At 42.2% G+C, this 8,727-nt stretch overlaps 1 long non-coding RNA gene across 1 annotated transcript; it reads right to left on the bottom strand.

The window, feature by feature from the left end:
- Positions 1-456: 456 nt before the first annotated feature.
- Positions 457-7,476, bottom strand: LOC310771577. The gene is made up of 3 exons (XR_014552445.1): positions 7,366-7,476; positions 779-924; positions 457-594 (listed from the first exon to the last, which is right to left on the bottom strand). It is a non-coding gene; the product is annotated as an uncharacterized lncRNA (long non-coding RNA).
- Positions 7,477-8,727: the final 1,251 nt, after the last annotated feature.

Here is an 8,727-nt window from a genome sequence, read left to right as displayed (position 1 = left end):
ATTCAATTTGAGTCCCCTAAAATTTCTAATAATTGATCGATACAAATAATTATTGTTATAATAATAAAAACACCACACCCCCAATTTTAAACAACTGAAGCTACCCTACGTTTTCACAAAGCGTCAGCTAAATGACAGAATGTAAATGTAAATATACATACCGCTAATTGTCATGATAGACAAATAACATGTGACCACCTTATGAACAGAAAAGACTTTCTTCAGTAGGGAAGTGGCCTTTTGAGTGATATGCTGCAGGAACTGAGCTGTAGGCCTGTTAGTGGGCTCTGTGTTCACCAGATATAGCCCATATCTGTAGCCTACTTAGCTCTTCTTCAATTTTCATAATTCATTGTTTAATTTGAGTCATTGTTTGTTCAGCATTAATTTGCAGCCTTGTAAATACAAGCTCACCTCAATACTGTAGGATATCAAATCACATTTCCTCATTGCAATATAACCAGTCCTCTTACCTTGTGTCTGAAGGTCCAGGTTCATTACTGAAGTTGAGAGGTCTATCCATAGAAAAGTCACTCTTCATCGACAGACAGCTGGGTACTGGAGACTCTGCTCCCTGGCGGGTGGGGGAGGGTGCTGTTGAAAAATGTAAAAAAGTAGATTTGAAATGTAAAAACATTTGGCACCACTGCCCTCGGGGGTTCGTGGAGGTACTGCAGGGGGTCCGTCAATTGTCATCCAAATAAATGTGGAAATTTTAGAAATTCATTTTAGACAAAAATAATAATATTGAGACTCACAGTCTAACCAGTTCTCTTACCTTCCTGGTTCTTTCTTTTCTTCTTTTTTTTCTTTTTCTTTCCAGGTTCATTACTGAACTTTGGAGGAAGATCTTTAGACCGGTCACTCTTCATCGACAGACAGCTGGGTACTGGAGACTCTGCTCTCTGCATGTGGTGCTGACCTCTGCAAACACAAATGTTTGATACATATCATCATTAGCTCTAGTAAAGACACACAACTTCTTGCAACGTTGCACATTGTCAGTTTTTCTGACATGTGGAGTTTTTGATAACATGGTCTGTTGATAAGTGTCCAGTGTAGTGGCAAATTATTGATCAAGTGTGTATTGATTGATTAGTTATTAGCTATGGCAATTCCATGCTGTATTTAGTGAACTGTGTTTTTTAGCAATGCAGAGGATTGCTGTTCTGTGAGAACATATGTCTTGTTTTGGGAAGTGTCTATGGGAATAGAGTTTCCTGTGAGAACCTGTGTCTTGTTGTGGCTCTAGACTGGACTTGTTATGTATTCTTCCGAACATCAGATTAGCTACATGGCTGAATGGAAAGAACTGCCCTCCACGGAGAGGGGCGGGCATCGATAGTTTCAGTATATGATGTGAAGTAAACAATAATGCGGGGCTCTTGCATTGTCAAATGTAGACAAGAGGAGACCTCCGTGCACGGAGAGATGATTGTGGAAATAAAGAAAACCTCCTATGAACATTTAAAACGGATATGTCATTATTGATGAATCGGCAGGGCATTGCAGTGGATTTTTTCCTCCACAACTTGGGGGCTCGTCTACGGGATCTCACGACTGGGATGCGGACCTCTGGCATGTCGACTGGTGATAACCTCCTGTCAAAGTTGGACCTGAAAGCTCGATTAATGCTAAGAGAGCAGGAGTCGACATGCGGAGGAATGTAGCCCAGCGCTGTGATCTGCGGAACCTGGTGAGGCAAATACACACTGAATGCAATGTTGATTGATCGGTTTTATGTCAAATTGAGTAGCTGTGAAATTTAGAATAATGTTATACAATTGGTTCTAAAAATAGACAATTGTAACTACTGTTAAAAGCTGCAGGTCTGGGGGATTGTGAAGTGGAGAACGGATGTAACTTCTGCCTGGGCAATCTTTTGCCTTTGAGGGGAGTGCGGGGTCCTGGGGATGCCCGCGTGAGATAATATTAGATAAAACTCACTATCGCCGTTATCGGATATACTCACTGCCGAGAGGGTGAGGCGTTGCGTTAGGAAAACGGATGTAACTTCTGCCTGGGAAATCTTTTGCCTTTGAGGGGAGTGCGATGTGTCCTGGGGATGCTCGCGTGAGATAATATTAGATAAAACTCACTATTGCCGTAGCTTAGAGCGCACGCGTAAGGGAGCTTACTATGAGCCGACTCATATTTGGGCAAGATTTAGAGAAGAAAAAATCGGCCTGTTTGTCGACGGGCAAACAGTAAAGACGCAGGTTGAAAGGTACACTTGGCGTCGACGTAAGTTGAAAGGTATACTTAGCGTCTAAAAACTGCAGTAAGTGGAAAAAAAACACATACCCGGACCTGAGTTTTGCGGAAGGAGGTATAAAGTATATGTAGTTATAATAAAAGGGATACAATTACAAATTCAAAGCATTGGGAAAATTCTTACCATTCATTTGCAAAAAGAAAAAAAAGAAAAGTTGTTTTCAAAAGGTCTCTTTCCTTTGAACAAAAAAAAAGAAAAAAAAAAAAAAAAAAGGGGAGAGTGTGGGTGAAACTGAGCAGTGAGGCTCATTGAGGAAGAAAAAAAATGAGAAAAATGAATGGGAAATGAATGGGAAATGACTGAGATATGAATGAGAAATTTCTGAATGAGAAAAATGAGAGGAAGAAAAATCACAAACTAAACTTTTTGTTGTGGGGCTAAACGTTCAAATTGAACTTTTTGTTTTGGGATGCAAGCGTTAAACAGGGGCTAAACGTTCAAATTCAACTTTTTATTTTGGGGCTTAAACGTTCATATGTGTGTAGATAAGCCGGCCGGCAGGGGACAAACAGGGTTGTTTATTTTGTTATGTGAATCTACAGTGTGTTTTATTTTAATCCTACCTGCCTACAAAAGAGGGATTGGTTGTTATTTTGTTTTTATTGGTAATATCACATGGTATTGGTTTTGATTTCGCACACACAAACAAAACCACAGCTGTTTAGAGAAAGCTCATGAGGAGCTATGGGTTTGTATTTGCAGAGGTCGAAATACACACCAGGAAAGCACATTTGTCTCAAGCAGACCTACACGCCACATTTAGAGGGAAATATAGACTGTATAAAAGTTATGGCCTAGGTGGTTTTGAAAAACCACAGAAAACAACAGCAACACATTTATTATGAAGGGGAAAAGAAAGTATGTCTGCCAGAAGCAATACATACATACCATACATACATACACTTTCAATTATCATGTGAGGAGTTTAATCTTTCGCTAGTGTCTCTTAATGTGTCTTAAAAAGGTCTCAACCTGGAAATTGACCCGTGCCTCACCACCATCATGTAGCAGACTGAGAGTCAGCGCCAGGCTCAACTACACTGAGGACCACCAGCAGTCCAGGCTCCAGCGGAGACGATCAACACTCCGGGCAGGCTTCAGCCAGGGAACCGGCAGCAGCATCCGTACCAGCAGCCACTACAGCCCTGAACACCGCAGCTAGCGGCCAGCAATGGGAGAGAGTAAAATCTCTCCCTCCCGTGTAAGTGTTTCACCACACCGGTGTAAACGGGCTACAGAAATGCAATATGAGTGGTTTGCTTGCTGTAAAAGAATATATGACTGCCGTGGAGTTTTCGATTCATAGGCTTGGCCCGGAGGTTGACGCCACCTGGACAGTAACAGCGGAGAGGACTCAACGAAGCGAATCAAGACGGAGCGGAGAGGGTGTGAGGCGCTGGTCAATAGCAGGCGAGAGGCTGACACGGCCGGAGACGCAAGCCAGTTGAGGGTGGAGGAGTTCACAGCAGAATTTTCTCCAAAGACACCAATTATGAGCAGATAAGTAATGACACACATGAACATTTGCATGTTACAGCTGTTTGACATTATGTACATGCAATGCACACAGAGCAAAAGTACTTTTTTGCAGTAGTACAGAATTGTTTAATAGAAGTTATGTTTTTTTTTAGGAAAAGTGAGTGTTTAGCCTGGAAAAACTCTTATTGCCAAGCGAAAAGGTAAATGTTTGTGAACACACTGAGATTTCTCTCCCCCCCCCCCCCCCGCTTCTCGGCCTGAAGCGGTGCAGCACCCTCCAGATAACCACAGTGCATAGCGCACACACATTTCCCAAGAGGACTGAGAGAGGCAGAGACAAGTTAAAGGGTGTCTCTCTCTAAAAAATAAGTATATAGAAAAACTGCTAAATTAATTGACACATGCGTTATATAACGCATCTGTCAAAGGGGGTAAGCAGCTTTTGTTTTTGTGTCTGTTTTTTGTTTTGTTTTTAAGTTTTTGTTGTTGTTGTGTATGTGTTTGTGTGCCTGTGTGACTGAGACAATCAGATGGACAAGCAGATTGGACAATCACCATGGGACAATCGGATCTCCAATGCCAGATGCTGAGATCCAGCCTCCCACATCCTTCACCAGCGCAATTAGCTTAGTCTCTGCATACACACACACACATGCGAAAGTTTGAGGACAGACCGGATGAATGGCGAAGGACAGACAGTGTGGTGCACTCAGGCGAGTGCATCCTTCGTGACGGTTTCCCCCTGGCGAGTGGGATGCTGAGAGTCGTACTTGAGCCGTTTTCCCACATGCGTACCGGAAAATTACCTGTAAGTCAATATCGGACATTTCCCTTCACACTTCGGCTCGCGCATGTGGGAATCTATCAGCGAATTTGCCTGTATGTTGTGGGGGCGGGGGGAGGGGGGAGCTTATTTGGGGGGTCGGCAAAACTCGAAATAAGTTCGCTTGTCAGTTGTCACACAATAAATCACACTCGTTTGACTTAAGAGCAGCGTCAAGCCGCCAGCATAATCAACACAGCCGATTTCCCCCTCCCCTCTCTGCTCGAGAGCAGCAGCCACAGACAGACACAGCGAGAAAGGCTTGCAAGCTGCTCAACGCTTGTATGTATGTAGAGAAAGCAGACTGGCTTTGTTTGATGTGTCCGGGGTTGCCTTCGGAAATCAGCAAGCTGACATAGGCTACTGCTCTTATTAGGCTATCACAAGATCATTTCGCCAGTTTGCTTTAATGTGCGCGAATGATTAGATTATGCCCGCTGGAACATTAAGCAACGTGTGTAGGCTACTTCTCGCCCATGATTGAAGGACCGCTGTCGCGGAAAATGACTGGAACCGTTTCCACTTGCGTCCCCTTAAGAGCATACCGGTCTTCTGACTAGGTCGAAAGTGGTGAAATGTCGGGGACGACGGGGTCGCGCTTATACCGGCATGGCGCCTTTCTCACATGCAGGCATTAGACCACATTCCGGTCATTTTGCGGTACAAAGCGCATGTGGGAAAAGGGCTTTGGTGTGGTTTGTGTAAAAACTGTGATCATGTGTATTAAAAAGCGTTTTGGAACCACAGGAGACAGGGGGAGTGTGAACACAGTGTGAATGAGTGAAGCCTTGGAACGGTGAAAGGTGTGTGATTGTTGAAGGGAATGTTAATGTACACCAGTTAGACAGGAAATAATGGACTCCAGTGTGACGAGAGAGCGGAGATGAGGACAAAGACTTGAGACATGACTTGGACTTGTAAGATGACTTGTGAGCTGATAGGTTGCGGGTTTGTTTCCCGGCTTTTGAGCAGAGTACATGCCAAAGTCGACTTGGGATGTATGTCTGCCGGATGCTTGGAAAGGAACCCAAAACATAGAGGTTAATCTGACTATGTGCTCTGTAGGTTGAGTAAATTGTGTATTGTAGTAGGGTTGGGGGTAATTAATCAAATTGTGTGTTAAATGAATATAAACATATTCTAAACTACCAAGTAGGGCTTAATTTGAATGTAACCTGTAGCAAGTTAAAGGTTTCAGTCTTCGATTGGATGAACAGGAGCCATTACCAGAAATGTGTAAACTGTGTTTTTAAGAAGAAAAAAATATATGCCAAAAGTGTGGAGCAATAAAAAGGCCATTGACCTCTGACACACTTCGTTTATGCTATGAAATCTTGGGTAAATAATCATGCTTGATTTGATATTAGCATAACTAAGAGTTTGATTTGAGCAAATGATACATTGTAACATAAGTATGTATTAAGTATTAAGTAAGTAACCGAAATGAAGGACTTATTAATTGTGATTGTGAACACATAGGGAAATTTTAATCTATATAGATGTGTGAGATGATACATTTTTTTTCTAACAAGTTAAGGATAATAGTTATGTTAGTTTTCTTTGACTGTGTTTGAACTTATAGTTTGTTATCAATAATTTATTTTTAATATTGATAATAATGATTTATTCTTATCAAAAGTGTGGAATTGTAGTGGCAAATTATTGATCAAGTGTGTATTGATTGATTAGTTATTAGCTATGGCAATTCCATGCTGTATTTAGTGAACTGTGTTTTTTAGCAATGCAGAGGATTGCTGTTCTGTGAGAACATATGTCTTGTTTTGGGAAGTGTCTATGGGAATAGAGTTTCCTGTGAGAACCTGTGTCTTGTTGTGGCTCTAGACTGGACTTGTTATGTATTCTTCCGAACATCAGATTAGCTACATGGCTGAATGGAAAGAACTGCCCTCCACGGAGAGGGGCGGGCATCGATAGTTTCAGTATATGATGTGAAGTAAACAATAATGCGGGGCTCTTGCATTGTCAAATGTAGATGAGAGGAGACCTCCGTGCACGGAGAGATGATTGTGGAAATAAAGAAAACCTCCTATGAACATTTAAAACGGATATGTCATTATTGATGAATCGGCAGGGCATTGCAGTGGATTTTTTCCTCCACACCAGGATGCCAGGTTTTGCATCAGTGGTAACCACGGCAACAAATGAGGAAAGATGGCCCTTCCCATTGAGCTCTTTGATGCAGTCCTGCATGTTACAAACTCATGTAGTCCCACTGAGCGCGCTCAGTCAACGTTGGAGCTGAATAGACTTTAGAACTGAATGCCCTTCTGGGATAAGTAAAGTAATCTGAATCTGAAACAAACTGCTCTCACCCTGTTAGGTAGTAGGACCTAACACCATTTCTACATCACAGGTTAAACTCAATGGTGTTTCATTGTAGTAGACAGAATTTTGCTTTTTCGATTCAATTCATTTTTTTTATTGAATAATTTTTCCAAGTCCTGCAACAGCATTCCAAAATAGTTTACGCTATCCACTTCCTCATGATAAAATCTGTGTTTATGGAATGAGATTTTGTAAAATCAGACTGGAATTCGTATGAGATTATGTTTTTCAAACCCTTTAATCTGTTCCAAAATAATTCATTCAAAGTACTTTGGATACAAATAGGAACACATCTATAGTTTGGCTTATTATGTTCTACTTTGAGCACCTGCATAATTTGACATGTTGTCAGAGTGTAACAGTCATCTTACTTTGTGTCTGAGGGTCCATGTTCTCATGTTCTCAGGCTATAATGAAGTTTAGAGTGTAACAGTCATCTTACTTTGTGTCTGAGGGTCCATGTTGAGGACTGAAGAGTAGAAACTCCTCCACAGACAGAGAGCTGTCAGGAGGCTCTGCTCCAACCTCTTCCTCCACATGACCACTCATCTTCTGAGAGGAGAAACACACACACACACACACACACACACACACACACACACACACTCATGAGTAGGGCTGAACAATTTGGGGAAAACATCTAATTGTGATTTTTACCACGTGCACAGAGCATGGTCAAGAGACGGCTCTTTAGGGTGAGTCAGTCAGTCAGTCAGTCAGTCAGTCAGTCATTCAGTCATTCAGTCAGTCAGTCAGTCAGTCAGTCAGTCAGTCAGTCATAATGTTCACAGAAAGAACGCTTATTTCGGGGTCACTTAATGGTGAGATTCCCTCTTGTTTCCCAATCGGGTGGTGTGTTTCAATCGACGCTGCGTGAATTACAACGAGTGCACCTAAGCACACACGCGCACGCACGCACGCACGCACGCACGCACACACACACACACACACACACACACACACACACACACACACACACACACACACACACACACACACACACACACACACACACACACACACACACACACACACACACAGTGCAGTGGGGTACAGTCTGCAGTGTTTGTCCTGCAAGATTAGAAACCGAGATCTTTGCAAATATTGAGTTTTGAAATGTGTGTTTCAACATTCTGACCCAGTGATCCTGTGGATCCACATTAAAGGAAGACATTCACATATTTCTGTATGTTTTGGTTACGTTATTTCACAACTATTTTAACATGACAGCATGGCTGCTGCACTTCAAAGCATGAGAACAGAGTCACAGACGCTGTGCCATCAAGTGCAAGCAGGTCTGTGTCAAAACATTCAACACTGAAACGTGACTATAGAGCTATAAAATACATTATTTCTAGAAATACGACACAGCGAAAACCACATGGGATAGTTTAATCTCCCCGATTATCAAGCTGCAACCCAATCGTGTTGTCATTTTGTCTGAAAACCAGAATATGTCAGCCCAGTCTCCAAAAAAAGTTCAATAGTAACATTGGTCCACGGCCTAAAAATGTGTCTATGTCACAACAACACCTTATGTCTTTAACTAACAGGTCAACTATTCTGTCGTGTCTCACACACACACACACACACACACACACACACACACACACACACACACACACACACACACACACACACACACACACACACACACACACACACACACACACACACACACACACACACACACACACACACACACACACACACACACAAACACACACACACACACAGTACTACCCTGGTAACTAAGTTAGTGTCACCTTATTTTCTTCAAACATATCTAATTAAAAACAGTGTA

Source organism: Poromitra crassiceps, assembly GCF_964638095.1.
Source record: "Poromitra crassiceps genome assembly, contig: HAP1_SCAFFOLD_837, whole genome shotgun sequence".
Lineage (NCBI taxonomy): Eukaryota > Metazoa > Chordata > Actinopteri > Beryciformes > Melamphaidae > Poromitra > Poromitra crassiceps.
The sequence above is the reverse complement of the archived record's forward strand: the minus strand, read 5'-3'. Positions and strand labels throughout refer to the sequence as shown.